This window comes from Rhineura floridana, chromosome 7 (assembly GCF_030035675.1).
Source record: "Rhineura floridana isolate rRhiFlo1 chromosome 7, rRhiFlo1.hap2, whole genome shotgun sequence".
NCBI lineage: Eukaryota > Metazoa > Chordata > Lepidosauria > Squamata > Rhineuridae > Rhineura > Rhineura floridana.
Genome location: NC_084486.1, coordinates 62122227 through 62136063, shown reverse-complemented (window position 1 = coordinate 62136063; position 13837 = coordinate 62122227). Strand labels below are relative to the sequence as shown.

General features: G+C 39.2%; 1 protein-coding gene across 11 annotated transcripts in view; it reads right to left on the bottom strand.

Annotated features, from left to right (window-relative positions):
- Positions 1-13837, bottom strand: part of FAM53B (family with sequence similarity 53 member B) — a 203285-nt gene that overhangs the window by 105040 nt on the left and 84408 nt on the right. The gene's annotated exons all lie outside the window — the stretch shown is intronic.

Genomic DNA, 13837 nt, shown 5'->3' with positions numbered 1-13837 from the left:
TGACAAAAATTTTGAAGGTCCTCGCGAGCTGCTAAGTTATCTAGCAGGATTTTGGTATGTTGTTCTAATTCTCCACAGGATATAAATGCAATTACATTTTGTTTCCATGTGAACATGAATAGAAGGACAAACAGTTTAAGCCATTCTGAATACACACTAGACCTTTTACAACAATGGGGAAAAACTGAGTTTTTAAAACTGAAAGGAGACTGTAAGTCCAACCTAGGAGTTGAACATATACTATTAGGTATACAGCTGTGTGTATATGGATAAACATATTTGAAAGAAAGAAAGAAAGAAAGAAAGAAAGAAAGAAAGAAAGAAAGAAAGAAAGAAAGAAAGAAAGAAAGAAAGAAAGAAAGAAAGAAAGAAAGAAAGAAAGAAAGAAAGAAAGAAAGAAAGAAAGAAAGAAAGAAAGAAAGAAAGAAAGAAAGAAAATAACCATCTATCAGCAGTATGGTCATATTTTTTATAACTTGGCTTTGCAAACAGACACATATTGCATACACAACATTGTTAGATTTTAATGTGATTATGCTCAAAATGAAGACGAGAAGTAGGGCTGAATTTGGGGAAACAAACAGGCTATACATCAAAGCAAGCCTCTAGGGAATACAGTTGCACCAACAATGACTAAAATGATAAAATAGTTCCAGTAATATAACAATGTTTAAAAGCAAAAAAAAAATCCATATTTAGGGCCTCAAGTACATGGATGCTCTTAACTGCATGCACACCACCTGTTGCCTTCTTCAACTGACATAGGAACATAGGAAGCTGCCTTATACTGAGTCAGACAATTGATCCATCTAGCTTAGTATTGTCTACATTGACTGGCAGCAGCTCTCCATGGTCTTTTCCAGAGCTACCTGGAGATGCTGGGGATTGAACCTGGGACCTTCCGCATGCAAGACAGATGCTCTATCACTTAGCTGTGGCCCTTCCCCTAGCATTTGCAAATGGATGCTCATGCTACCCAACAATCAAAATGCTCAAGATTTGTTTTGGATGTGGCTATCAGTTTTTTCTTCACTTTAACGAACACAATGCAAAGCGAGAAATATACATTTAACAATTATGGTTATGTTTAGATGTTACTTATTTCCCCACCATATTAACTACAGCCAACAGAGTAGTATCAGGTCAGGTCACCAGACAAAAGAAACAGAAATAGAAGCTAATTTTACTGGCAAGCTGCCATGACCATCAGGGTCCAGACGTCACATTTTACAATACAAAGGGCCTTGGTGAGCCAGTACAAGACAATACAGGATACCTCTCTCTTTCAACATTATTTTTGCACAAACAACTATCAACCATTTAAAAGACAAACTGAGCAGCACTTAAATTTTACTCCTTTCTCCCTCGCATTTTGCAAAGTTAGACACTTACCACTCTGTCATGTGCATTCTGTGTGACTTTTTAAAATGCAAAATAACTTATGAAGAAATATCTTTAGCAGTGTCCTGGCTGCACAAGAACTCAGCAATTTTTTAATACGAGCACAGGACCCACAGCAAAATAGAATCTTAAACTGCAAGTGATCTGGCATAGCCTACTATCAAGGGTTGTTAGGCACAATGAGGAACAAAGTTTAAAGAAAAATCACTTCCTGATCAAAGGATGGCCTAGTTTTTATTAAGTTAATTGGACTAGCAGCTGGCACAGTCCCAAAGGATCAAGGTGGGTAGCAGTATATTGAAATTATGGGAAACCGTTTACAAAATGACATCAATAAAACCTCACTTCAAACCAAACCAACCTCACTCATGCGTGCACACACAAAAAAACTAGCCTTGAAAATAAAAATCCTCCTGAACAATACAATGAGAGAAGTGAGGCCTAAGGTATATTATCTCTGATGGGCCTGTATATTTAGAAAAAGATTTTGGGAACGGTTGTTTTACAGAGCTACTGCATATTCACTTGGGCACCTAATGACATTCAGAGTAACATAGATATTACTGGTACAACCAAGATGGGTTTCACACCTTCAAAAAAGCATTTAGTACAATTCACCATGTGTAATGTGGCCATCACATTGTCAGTTTCCACACTCCCATCAGCAAACGTCACTGATAAGGCTCATAGATGAGGAAACCCAGAATAAGGTAGGGATTGGGGTGGGAGTGGGAGATGGTGTTTGTTGTTTGTTGCTTGCAAACTCAAGAAAAAACATTGTTCAAATGTTGAGTAATGTTTTTTAAATGGTTCCTACTTGCACAGACGATAAATTTGTTCAATAAATGTATCATTCATGTATTTGATACTTAATAACATCCACTTAATTTTTTATGTTTTACTTCTTAATCTTGCTAGCAGGGCCTTTGCCTGATACAGCAAGAATAGGAAGATAAAATAGATTTAATCTTGGCCCAAATTTGGCAACCAAGAAAGAGGCTATTGATGAGTTGGCTATCCAAATTAGTCACCACAAGCAACAAATTACTGTTCAACTAACCAAAGGACTGAAAAATCCATGGACTGAAAAGACTGCCAACACAGCTTTAAATGATGCCATGGACTTAAACAAGTGAAAGTTTTAAAGCAATATCTAAAAAATAAACAGTTGTCAGGAAGAAGCTGCTAAACTGGCCACTTATTTATTATATGATTTAGATCCTGCCCTTCCTCCCAGCAGGAGCCCAGGGCGGCACAAAGAGCCCAAGCAGAGATCAGCCTGAATGGACTGTAGCTGATTACAGGCTTCTAATAATAATAATAATAAAATTTTATTTCTAGGCCGCCTATCTGGCCGAATTAACGGCCACTCTAGGCGGCGTACATAGACTAAAATATAACATAGAGTAAAATATAACATATAATACTAAACAAAACCCCAGTAGTCTATAGACATCCCGAGCAGCAGGTTCACACACACATACAAACACACGGTCTCTGGCCCCTTCAGCAGTTGCTGCTTTTGTAGCTGGAGAGAGACAGGGCCCCACCCTTCCAGGCCAGGTGGAAATCAGCCAGAAATGCAGGGAGCAGGTCTTGCAGAAACTCACACAGGTAGATGGTCTCTGGCCTCTTCAGCAGTTGCTGCTTTTGTAGCTGGAGAGAGACAGGGCCCCGCCCTTCCAGGCCAGGTGGAAATCAGCCAGAAATGCAGGGAGCAGGTCTTGCAGAAACTCACACAGGTAGATGGTCTCTGGCCTCTTCAGCAGTTGCTGCTTTTGTAGCTGGAGAGAGACAGGGCCCCGCCCTTCCAGGCCAGGTGGAAATCAACCAGAAATGCAGGGAGCTGGTCTTGCAGAAACTCACACAGGTAGATGGTCTCTGGCCCCTTCAGCAGCTGCTGCTTTTGTAGCTGGAGAGAGACAGGGCCCCGCCCTTCCAGGCCAGGTGGAAATCAGCCAGAAATACAGGGAGCAGGTCTTGCAGAAACTCACACAGGTAGATGGTCTAGCCTCCTCCCAATCTCTTACAAGTCTCAGAAGGAGTCGTGAAAAGGAGAAGAAAGCAGAGGATAAAGACTCAGGGATAAAGCATCTCCTTTGCATGCAGAAAGTCCCAGATTCAATCAGGTAGGGCGGAACAAAGATCACTGCCCGAGGCCCTGGAAAGCTACTGCAAGTTAGTGTAGACAATACTGAGCTAGAGGGAGTAATGGTCTGACTCAGTGTAACACAACTTCCTGTGTTTCTGAGGCTTTCCTTGAGGGAGGATAAAGGGAACTGGTGAGGCCTTCTCTAGTATGACAGGGAGACAGAAAAGGGAGCGTAGCTGGTGCTCATGAAAGATGGAAGGAGCAGCTGCCCAAAGTTCTGACGGTGTTGATAAATAAGAAGGGCAACTTGGAAAACAAGAGATGACCAAATCACCTTTTGTTTAAAAATTAGAAATTTCCATCTTTGGTCTAGAAATCAGAAGTATATCGTGGTAGTTGGACTAGGTTAGAATTATTGGGGGGTTTCTACAAAGTAGATGTTGCATGGTTAACTTGTCTGTTTAGGTACCAGTTACAAGATTACATACATGGATCACTTACATAGAAGAAGTTGAGGTGATCTGATGTAAAAAAAAATTGAAACTCCTTCATGCTGCTTTGTTAACATTGTTTAGATACATGGGTTACAGACAATTTCTTATAATATAAAAAATGTCATTTACCATTAAACACAAATGTAACATAGGTGCAACAAAAAACATCATCCTGGTATCTTCCTAATTTAATAACATCTATGTTGGACTTAATGTGCCCCTAAGAAATGGGAGCAGGGATCACTCTAATGGAAAATGTGAAATTTCACCTCCTGATTCTATTATCAATAATTTAATAAAGGTCACTGTCATCTTTCCTATTCCAATAGGCCCTTGTATCGCATTGCAGCTAGGCAGAACCCAGGCAACAGGGTAGTGATGACGATGATGAATCAAACTGAAGGTAAAGTCAAGACGTATGCTGATGAAATGTGCATACATGTTACTAATCCAGTGCTCTCCAAACATCGTAACATTTGAACAAGTGGCAAGGAACATTATTTATAAAGAAATTAGACATTCTGTATACTGTGCTTTCTCAGGAATTTTAAACAGCCCTAGAATTCAGGTTCCCCTTTATTTGGTTAGCTAAAACCATGAATGCATATTGGAATTCAGAACGTGAGACCCTAAGACTTTTCAAAGCAATCGATCAGAGAGAAAAGTTATTGACAAACCATTTTCTTTCCCTTTTCAGACATATGCAGCTTAAGTCACTCTTAATATAGCTTTGATATGCCCCCAGGGTCTGATTGCAAGGCTTATCTAAGCTTGGATCTATATGAAACAAGGTTATGATAAGTGGAAGGCAAGGCTTCTACACCACAGAGGCCTGAAGGAGCTGCCAAATCTCTGCTAAAGCCCCAGCACTTGAGTTGGGTTGCGGGAAGGTCCAAAGAACTCTAAGAGATAAATAGAAGTACTGAAGGCTATTATTATTGCATATAAATAAATAAATAAATAAATCTTCTGTGAGAGATTTTGTTAAAATCTTGGTATGTGTGTTATCTTTTTTCACAAACAGCTCCTAGTGGCATTTTTGGCTAAGGCAGAGGTCATTATGGTAGGCAGTCCATATACAGCAGTGGCTCCCAAACCTTCCACTCATGGACCACTTGAAACTTACAGAGAGTCTTGGTGGACCACCCAATGATATTTCTGTTGTATTGCATGGTGTTAGATGCTGTATGATTTTTAAACACATTTTTATTGATTCTTTAATTTCTTACATTGTTCATCACAGACACACCATGGACCACTTGAATGAAGCTTGTGGATCACTGGTTGCCCATGGACCACAGTTTGGGAACCCCTGATGTATAAGACTGTAGTGGCAACTTCCTCACTAAATCTTGTTTTCACAGAAGACAGACAGAACAGTGGGGCCAACGGGTATTGCAGAACAGACATCTGTGTTCTTTTGAGCTCATCTAAATGTACATGTTTAGGTTTCTTATCCTCAGCAATGTCTGTTTTTTCTTTTTTTAAAATGTTTCCCGTTTTCAAATATTTAACATAAGCATATTTCCTTTATTATACAGCCACAAGAGTGGTTGTATACTATAGTCAGCATGGATTTTTTGCATTCCACAATATTAAATTAAAAATTTACCATCATGCCATTCTGATGCTTCCCAAAAGCTCATTTCAAAACAAAAATTAAAAATCAGCCAGGTATTTTTTTTTTAACTTTTAAACTACAGAAGATGAAGGTCAGAGAATTAGGTAAGGTCAGTAATAGGATTACAGGTACTCTGTGAATATGGCTGATTTTTAATGAATTTCAACAGATTATGAGAACTCTGACAGAAAAGAGTCCAAAAGGGGTCTGTTTTTCTCCTCTCTCTTTTTATACTTTGACCTCTCGATTCTGACTGTTTTGTGTATCACCATGAAAATTTAGAGGGTTGTTAAGCAAGCATTTCTGAGTTCAGGACTATAAGTTTTGTAAGGATTTATTTTGAAATGAGCTTATGGGAAGCATCAGAATGGCATGGGGGTATTTTGATTTAACATTGCGGAATGCAAAAAATAAATCCTGACCTATAGTATATAGCCACTCTCGTGGCTGTATAATTTAAGAAATTTTCCTTTAATTTAAGAAATATTCATGTTAACAAATTCTTCAAAGCTACACAGGAAGTGGATTGGACTGTGAAAGACCAACCCAAATGGTGTTTGCATTTTGACAAATTTGTAGGGCAGTCCAATATCTCAGAGAAGAGTTCAGGTCTCCTGCTCCCCTGGTGCATTCACTATAGCTGACCAATTTCCCTGCTTTTTAAAGTTTGATAGAAATATCTGTTGGCTATAGGTACATCCTTAAACCACAAGGTTTTTTGCCTAGTGAATGCTATCTCAGTTAGCCAGTGTGTTCCCCTGTTGATTATTAAGCATCCCTACTCTTGGTTTAAATTTCCCTTTAATTTCTCTAATATTTTGGAAAAGGGTTCTTGTTCTACCTTTTTTGTTGTCCTCTTCTATTTCTATACTGTAACCATTATAATAGTTCTCTTTGTCACTACGTACTAGTCACTGTATTATTGCATTTAGGGTTCTGACTGTATTTCTGTATCCTTTTGCTTTCCTCCTCTCTTTAACCATTTTAAGAGTTTCTTCAGTCTTCCACTGAGGTCTCTCTCTCTTTTAAACTAGAGGTATTGTCTTTTTGCATTCTTCCCTGATAATGTTCTTCTGGTTCTCTGTCAACTAAGTTTAAAGCCTCAAATCTGTTCCTTCTTTGATCTTTATATTCTTCTGGGATGTTATTTAAATTGTGTTTTGGCGTTATGATTGCTTTGTTGTTGTTCTCTGATTTTCGATTTTACCAGTTCATGATCTTTACCACAGTCTGCTCCTGGTCTTGTTTTTGCAGAAAGTATGGAACTTCTCCATCTTCTGCTACCAGTTATATAATCAGATTCCTATATTGACCATTTGGTGATGTTCACGTGTACAGTAATCTTTTCGGTTGCTCAAAAACTGTGTTTGCAAGAAACAAATTATTAGCTTCAGAGAATTCAATAAATCTTTCTCCTGCTTCATTTCTGTCCCCTAAGCTCCATGTCCCTACAATTCCTAGTTCTTCTTTGTTCCCTGCTTTTGCATTCCAGTCCCCCATTATCAGTACATCTTGTTTTGGTGTGTGATCAATTTCTTCTTATATTTCTGTGTAAAATGTCTCCAATTCTTCTCCTTATGTGTTTGCTGTTGGAGCATAGGCTTGGATGATGGTTATGTTAATAGGTTTCCCGTTTAATCTCACTGATATCACTCACTCAGACCTAGCGTTATAGCTCCTAATTGCTTTTGCTACATCACTTCTCACGATTAAGGCCTGGTGGACAAAGAAAGCTCAAGAAATCCAGCACCTTGCAGATGCTCACGATGCACGGGGCTTTTTTAATGCCACAAAGGCCATCTATGGACCAACAAATTACGATACAAATCCCTTACATTCAATGGATGGTAGCAAACTTCTTAAGGATAAAGAGTCTATTGCACTGCGCTGCAAAGAGCATTACCATGGCCTCCTTAATCGTAACTCTATCGTGGCTTATGAGGTCTTCTTGCAAATCCCACAACAACAAACTAGAGACAAGCTTGCAGTATCCCCTAATTTGGATTAAGTCAGTAAAGCCATCAATCAAATGAAGAACAACAAAGCTAGTAAACCTGATGGGATTCCTGCTGAAGTCTTTAAAGAAGGTGGGCCTGAACTTACACAATAACTTCATAAGCTCATCGAAAAAATCTGGATGAGCGAGGAGATCCTGGAAGACTTTAGAGATGCCATAATTATCATCCTTTTTAAGAAGGGTGATAGAACAGACTGCGGGAACTATCGAGGTATCTCTCTTCTTGCTATCGCAGGTAAAATCCTTGCAACGATCCTCACAAATAGCCTCCTGCCAATCTCAGAGGATGTCCTCCCCGAATCTCAAAATGGTTTCTGCCCTTCCAGGGGAACAGTGGACATGATCTTCACTGCACGACAGCTTCAAGTAAAATGCTGGGAGCAGAATTGACCTTTATATATGGTGTTTATTGATCTGACTAGGGCCTTTGACACTGTGAATCGAACCGCTCTCTGGACCATCCTTCAGAAAACTGGATGCCCTGATAAATTTGTGAATATTTTGCAACTCCTTCATGACAACATGACAGCAACAATTTTGGACAACAATGGCTTTCACAGCAATCCATTCAGAGTTGGATCAGGCATAAAACAGGGATGCGTCATTGCTCCTACCTTGCTATCTTCATTGCTATGATTCTACACCTTATTGAGGGGAAACTTCCTACTGGTGTGGAAATCCTATATCAAACAGATGGAAAACTTTTTAATCTCAGTAGGCTGAAAGCAAAAAGTAAGGTAATGTCAATCTCTGTCGTAGAACTTCAATATGCCAATGATAATGTAGTCTCTGCACATTCAGAGAAAGATCTTCAAACTATCCTAAATGTCTTTGCAGAAGCATATGGAAAGCTTGGGCTCTCACTGAACATCAAAAAAACCAAAGTGCTTCATCAACAGGTGCAAACTAGTCTTTCTGTAGCACCATCAATCCAGCTTAATGGTGAAACGTTGGAGAACGTTGATCATTTCCCCTATCTCGGCAGCCATCTCTCTGTAAAAGCTGACATCGATGCTGAAATTCAACATCGTCTGGGCTCTGTGAGTGCCACATTCTCCCGAATGAAGCGTAGAGTGTTCGAGGATCGGGATATTTGCAGGGAGACCAAAATGCTTATTTACAAAGGCATTGTACTACCGACCTTACTGTATGCCTGTGAAACATGGACCATTTACAATCACCACTCCCAACTTCTTGAAAGATTCCACCAATGCTGCCTCTGGAAAATTCTGCAAATTACTTGGGAAGACAGACGGACTAATGTTAGCATTTTGAAAGAAGCAAAGACTACCAGTGTTGAAACTACGATCCTTCAACATCAGCTTCGCTGGACTGGCCATGTTGTTCTTATGCCTAATCACCGTCTTCCAAAGCCGCTACTTTACTCCCAACTTAAGGATGGAAAATGGAACATCGGTGGACAGCAAAAGAGGTTTAAAGATGTCCTTAAAGCTAATCTAAAAAAATGTAACATGAACATCGACAACTGGGAAGTCTTCGCCCATGAACGTCCCCAATGGAGGTCGGCTATTATCAAAGGTGCTGTGGACTTTGAAGAAGCACGAATACAGGGCGAAAGGGCCAAACGAGCTAAGCAGAAGGCACATCAAACAAATCCTCATCGAGACCATCTTCCATCTGGAAACCTATGTCCTCCCTGTGGGAGGCTGTGTGGATCCAGAATTGGCCTCCACAGTCACTTACGGACCCACTGTTAAAGACCTTATCTTGGAAGACAATCTTACTCGGCCACGAGTGATCGCCAATGAAATGAATGAATGCAACTTCAGGCACCTATTTTAACCCTTGGTTCTCTTATTCTAATAGATTTTTAATTTGAATTTTTGGAATAACAAAAAGCTCTGAACAATGTATGGTTTCCTCCCCACCCTACCCCCGTGTTTCAGGATTGTGGGCAAAAGGCACTGAAACAGTAACTAGATCATATTTCACCATGGGCAGCTTATTCATTTTAACATCTCACCTACATCTGCAGTGGCTGACAGCTATTAAGGTTTGCCAACTTAAATACGGCTGACACTAGCTTTGTTAAACAACAAACTATGAGAAAGCGGTAGGAAAAGACAATGGGTTTTGTGCTATTATCTGAGAGGGATGCTTTTTCCTTCTCTCTCAAGTGACAAAGAAAATCAAAAGACTGGAACTGAAACTGCTTATGCATGAAATATGGTTTAACCATATTTAAAAGCCCACTTAACATCCTGTTCAGCACGAGGCATAAATAAAAACTGAGATCATTTCACTTTGAGAACATTCTGTTTTTAGAATCTAATGTTATTGGTGCTTGCAGTCAAATCCAAATCAAAAGAATGCCAGTTTAATTGTGCAGTAAATCCAGCTCAACATCAACATCCTAACAGTTTGGATAAATAAAAGGCCTATTTCAATAGAATGACATGGGGGATATATACACGGTGGATTCAGAGGTTGGGGTGATGAAAATTTTAAAAAGGGGAAATTCTTCTTTGAGTGGTGTGTCTACACACACACACACAAAATATTTATTAGGGCAGAAGCCTGTGAAGCAATAGATGGTGACAATAACAGTGCCAAGAAAAAGGGATTACTCATATCAGCAAATGATGTGAGAGTCGTCATCTTTCTTGCTATTCCCCTTTGTGACCTAGGATCAGTGCTGGGAACAAACAGTATGAAGGAAGCATCTTCTAAATCATACAACTGTCCTCAAGGTCTCCATTCTACTATTTAGATGATTTCTACTCAGAATCTGAACTCAACCTTCCCTACTCAATCTCCATATGCTCCTCCCAGTTTTCTTCTTTGGCAGTATTTTTAACAGCTGGTATAGCACAGTGGGGAGGAGAGCCTGGCTGGGAGTCCAGACTCTGTGAGTTCAAATCCCCGGTCGTATCTCCTGGGTATAAAGGGCCAGCTAAAGATCACTCCACAGTGAGTGGCTCAGGGGTTACGTGCACTGCCAACTGTGCAGCCATGGGCAAGCTGCATAGTCCCAAGGAGCCCAATTGCCCCCCAGCTGGCAGTTGCGGAAAAGGAAGGGGCTGGCTTGTGCAGCTGTGGCAAGCTGAGCAGGCCCTAGCCAGCTGGGGAGGACTAGCCTCAGAGGGAGGCAATGGTAAACCATTCATAGCGTCGCCATAAGTCAGGATCAACTTGAAGGCAGTCCATTTCCATTTCCATCTTATACTACCAGGCATGGGGAAATGTTTCTGTGTGCAACATTGGCTGGCACTTATTGCTGTTGTACAGATGCTCCCTTATGATGTCAAATACTGACATGTTCGTGCTCTAACAGGATTATTTGAGTTATTACACCATTGTGCAGGCATAAATATTATAGTCATGATGTAGCCAGAAGCTTGAACAGAGGGATGAGGGTGGCCATGTATCCTGCTTGACAGAGGTCAGTCCTCTCTTTCAAAGGCTGTCGAGTCCAAGCCCAGGAAAGTCTAGAATCCTGAAGCTGCCCATCAACTAGCAGCTGGAGCAGACAGTTTACCTGGTCACAGTCTTTCCCACTATGGGGAGATATACTCTCTTTAAATTATGGTATTATTTTATTAATTTTCTTTCTTCCCTTATACAGAGTAAAGATATATAATAAACTAATAAATGATCCTTTAAAGGATGAAAAAAAGCTTATATGAAAACACCAATTTGCTACTCTTTGAAATATTTCCAACAATACATATGGTTGGATATTATCTTGAGTCCTATTGCACTAATACATCACAAAATGACTTTCAATAAATGTATTACCCATTTGCCCGCTTTCTCTTACACATATTATAATGGTTAGTTTCATCATAATAGTATTTACTTCTAACTCTGCATCTAGATATATAAATTAACATGAGATTTTATGCAAATCTGTGCCATATTTTGTTTTAATTTTTGTTGAGGTGTTTTCTCTTTCGGAGCAATGCACAAGTGACCACTCTAGATTCTTCTCAATCTTGGCTACAAATGTATCCAGGTCTAAAGAGGAGAACTGGATGTTTTCAATATGCACTGGGTTAGCTTTTAGGCCTGTACATTTTCACGATCTTTTAAAAGATGGCGTTCGGGTAAGACCTAAGCATCTGGTTGCTCGTTATTTTTCTCTGTTATTATCTGTTATTACACTCTATTTTATCTCATTTAAAAGAAGAAAAAGTCTTAAGAAGAGCTTTTAACAGGGAAGCAATTATTTGTTCACTTTCTTTAAAGAAACGGGTCTTTAAAGGTCGATAGGAGTTTTCAAGAGATATAATATCAGCCATTATCAGTGTTGTAAATGCAAACGCTCAACAAAAACTAAACATCAAGAGAACATGGTACTAACAAGGAGCCTAAGGAAAGCATTGGGGGTTTCTCCACAACCTTGGCCTTCGATGAAAAAACAGAAGAAAAAGAAAGCAAATGCTAAAAACCTACCTCAAGGCAATCTCCCTTCAGCTCTTCCACATTCAGACTTCCACTGCTCAGATTTAAAGGGACAAACTCATATTACCCAATTTTATGCTTCACATAGCAATGAAAATTTGTCGAAGAAAATTTCTGATAAGACCCATACTATATATGACTGGTCAACTAAATACATTCCAATTAATGAATCCAACACATTTTCTTTGGATACAGCACCTAATCTGGCAGAGGAATTAGCAGCAGCGAATCTGTTTGATAAAGAGTGTTTATTGCATCAAGTCGAACTCAAACCCCAACCTCAAGATTCGGCTCGGTCTTTATTCAGCAAAAACACATCTGCGGATACAATCAACCCCTCTGCCGAATGTGGGATAGGCCAATCACCGAATATCGTACCTTCTATATCCATATCTAATGCAAACTTCTCCCTAAGTCCTCTTAAAAAAACTTACAATCAACAGGAAAATGGTAAAGATAAAGGGGCTTCGATCATAGAACTGCACCCTGAATATACAAGTATGATGAAAGTGCCTTCTAAGCAATTAAAGACAACCAGACAGGGCATGGTTAAAGGGGATTACCAGTCCGAAACTGATCATATATGTGCCAAGGCTACTATAGACACTGTCACAGACCGGAAACAAGAAGAAATCGGGCCAACTATTACTGGGTGGCTCCTAATGTTGGCTTTTGATATAGACTCTATGAAGTCCTCATTAACAGAAACTAATCGTGTTCTTACAGCGATTTTGAATTTATTGGATAATAAGGATCAAACTGTACCACCCATTCAAAACTCTTCCCCTGATTCTTCGTCACGGCACTTAAATGCAAATGTAAAGACAAGTAACACGACTTTGATCAATCCACCTATGAAAAAACAAAAGTCAATAAGAAGAAAAGCGGTTCATAAAAAACCGCTTCTTAAAAAATCTGGTAACATTAAAAATTACAAACATCAACAAAGAAAAATGAACTTTGGGAAATTATTCAAACTGTTAGATCAAAATGTTATCTCCAGCAACCATTTGGACCTACCAAAAAAGGCAGGTCCACCCCTCCAAAAAATAGAAGAAAATCAACCTCTGGGCGATAAGTCATTTGAAAGAAATCCTGGGATCTCAGATTCGAAGATGAAGCTAACAAATCCCCAGGATGAAGAGCAACCACTGAATATAGACTCTTTCAATATATCTTTGACTATGCAGAATGACATTCAAAAAGACATTGATAACTGCCAAGATCCCTGGTCTGAAATTCTGCTAAAACAGCCTACACAGGCACCTCCCAATAAAAGTAACTGGTCTATTGTTTTGGAGCCGCTACATCTAGTATTTATAAACTTTCCAAAACCGGTGGGCTTTTTAAGCCAACATGATCGGATTCTTCATTTTTGCAATTTCATAAAACCAATGATAGTGCTGTCTTTAACTGATGTGCAACAGATACAATATTTGTACTTTAATGGTTATAATGCCCATGCTATAGTTAAATTTTCTGCTCAATCTATTGTTCATAAAATGCTAATGTCTAGATCTTTCTTTTCCAATTTAAATATTAACATAAGTAGATATTTTGTTAACAAAGCTCTACCTGTATCACTAGCTGCGAAGCGTTCCAATTTTGGAAAGCAGAAACGATCACAGAATGATTCGCTGTCAATCAGCCAACCACTAATAGACCTCAAATTAGAACCGTTGGAACAAATGCAAATCTCTGATCTTCTTGTCTTGGTTAATAATAACATTTTTAATTCTGAAGAACTAATGTTAATAAATACCTTTGGCACACTATCTGAAATAGCT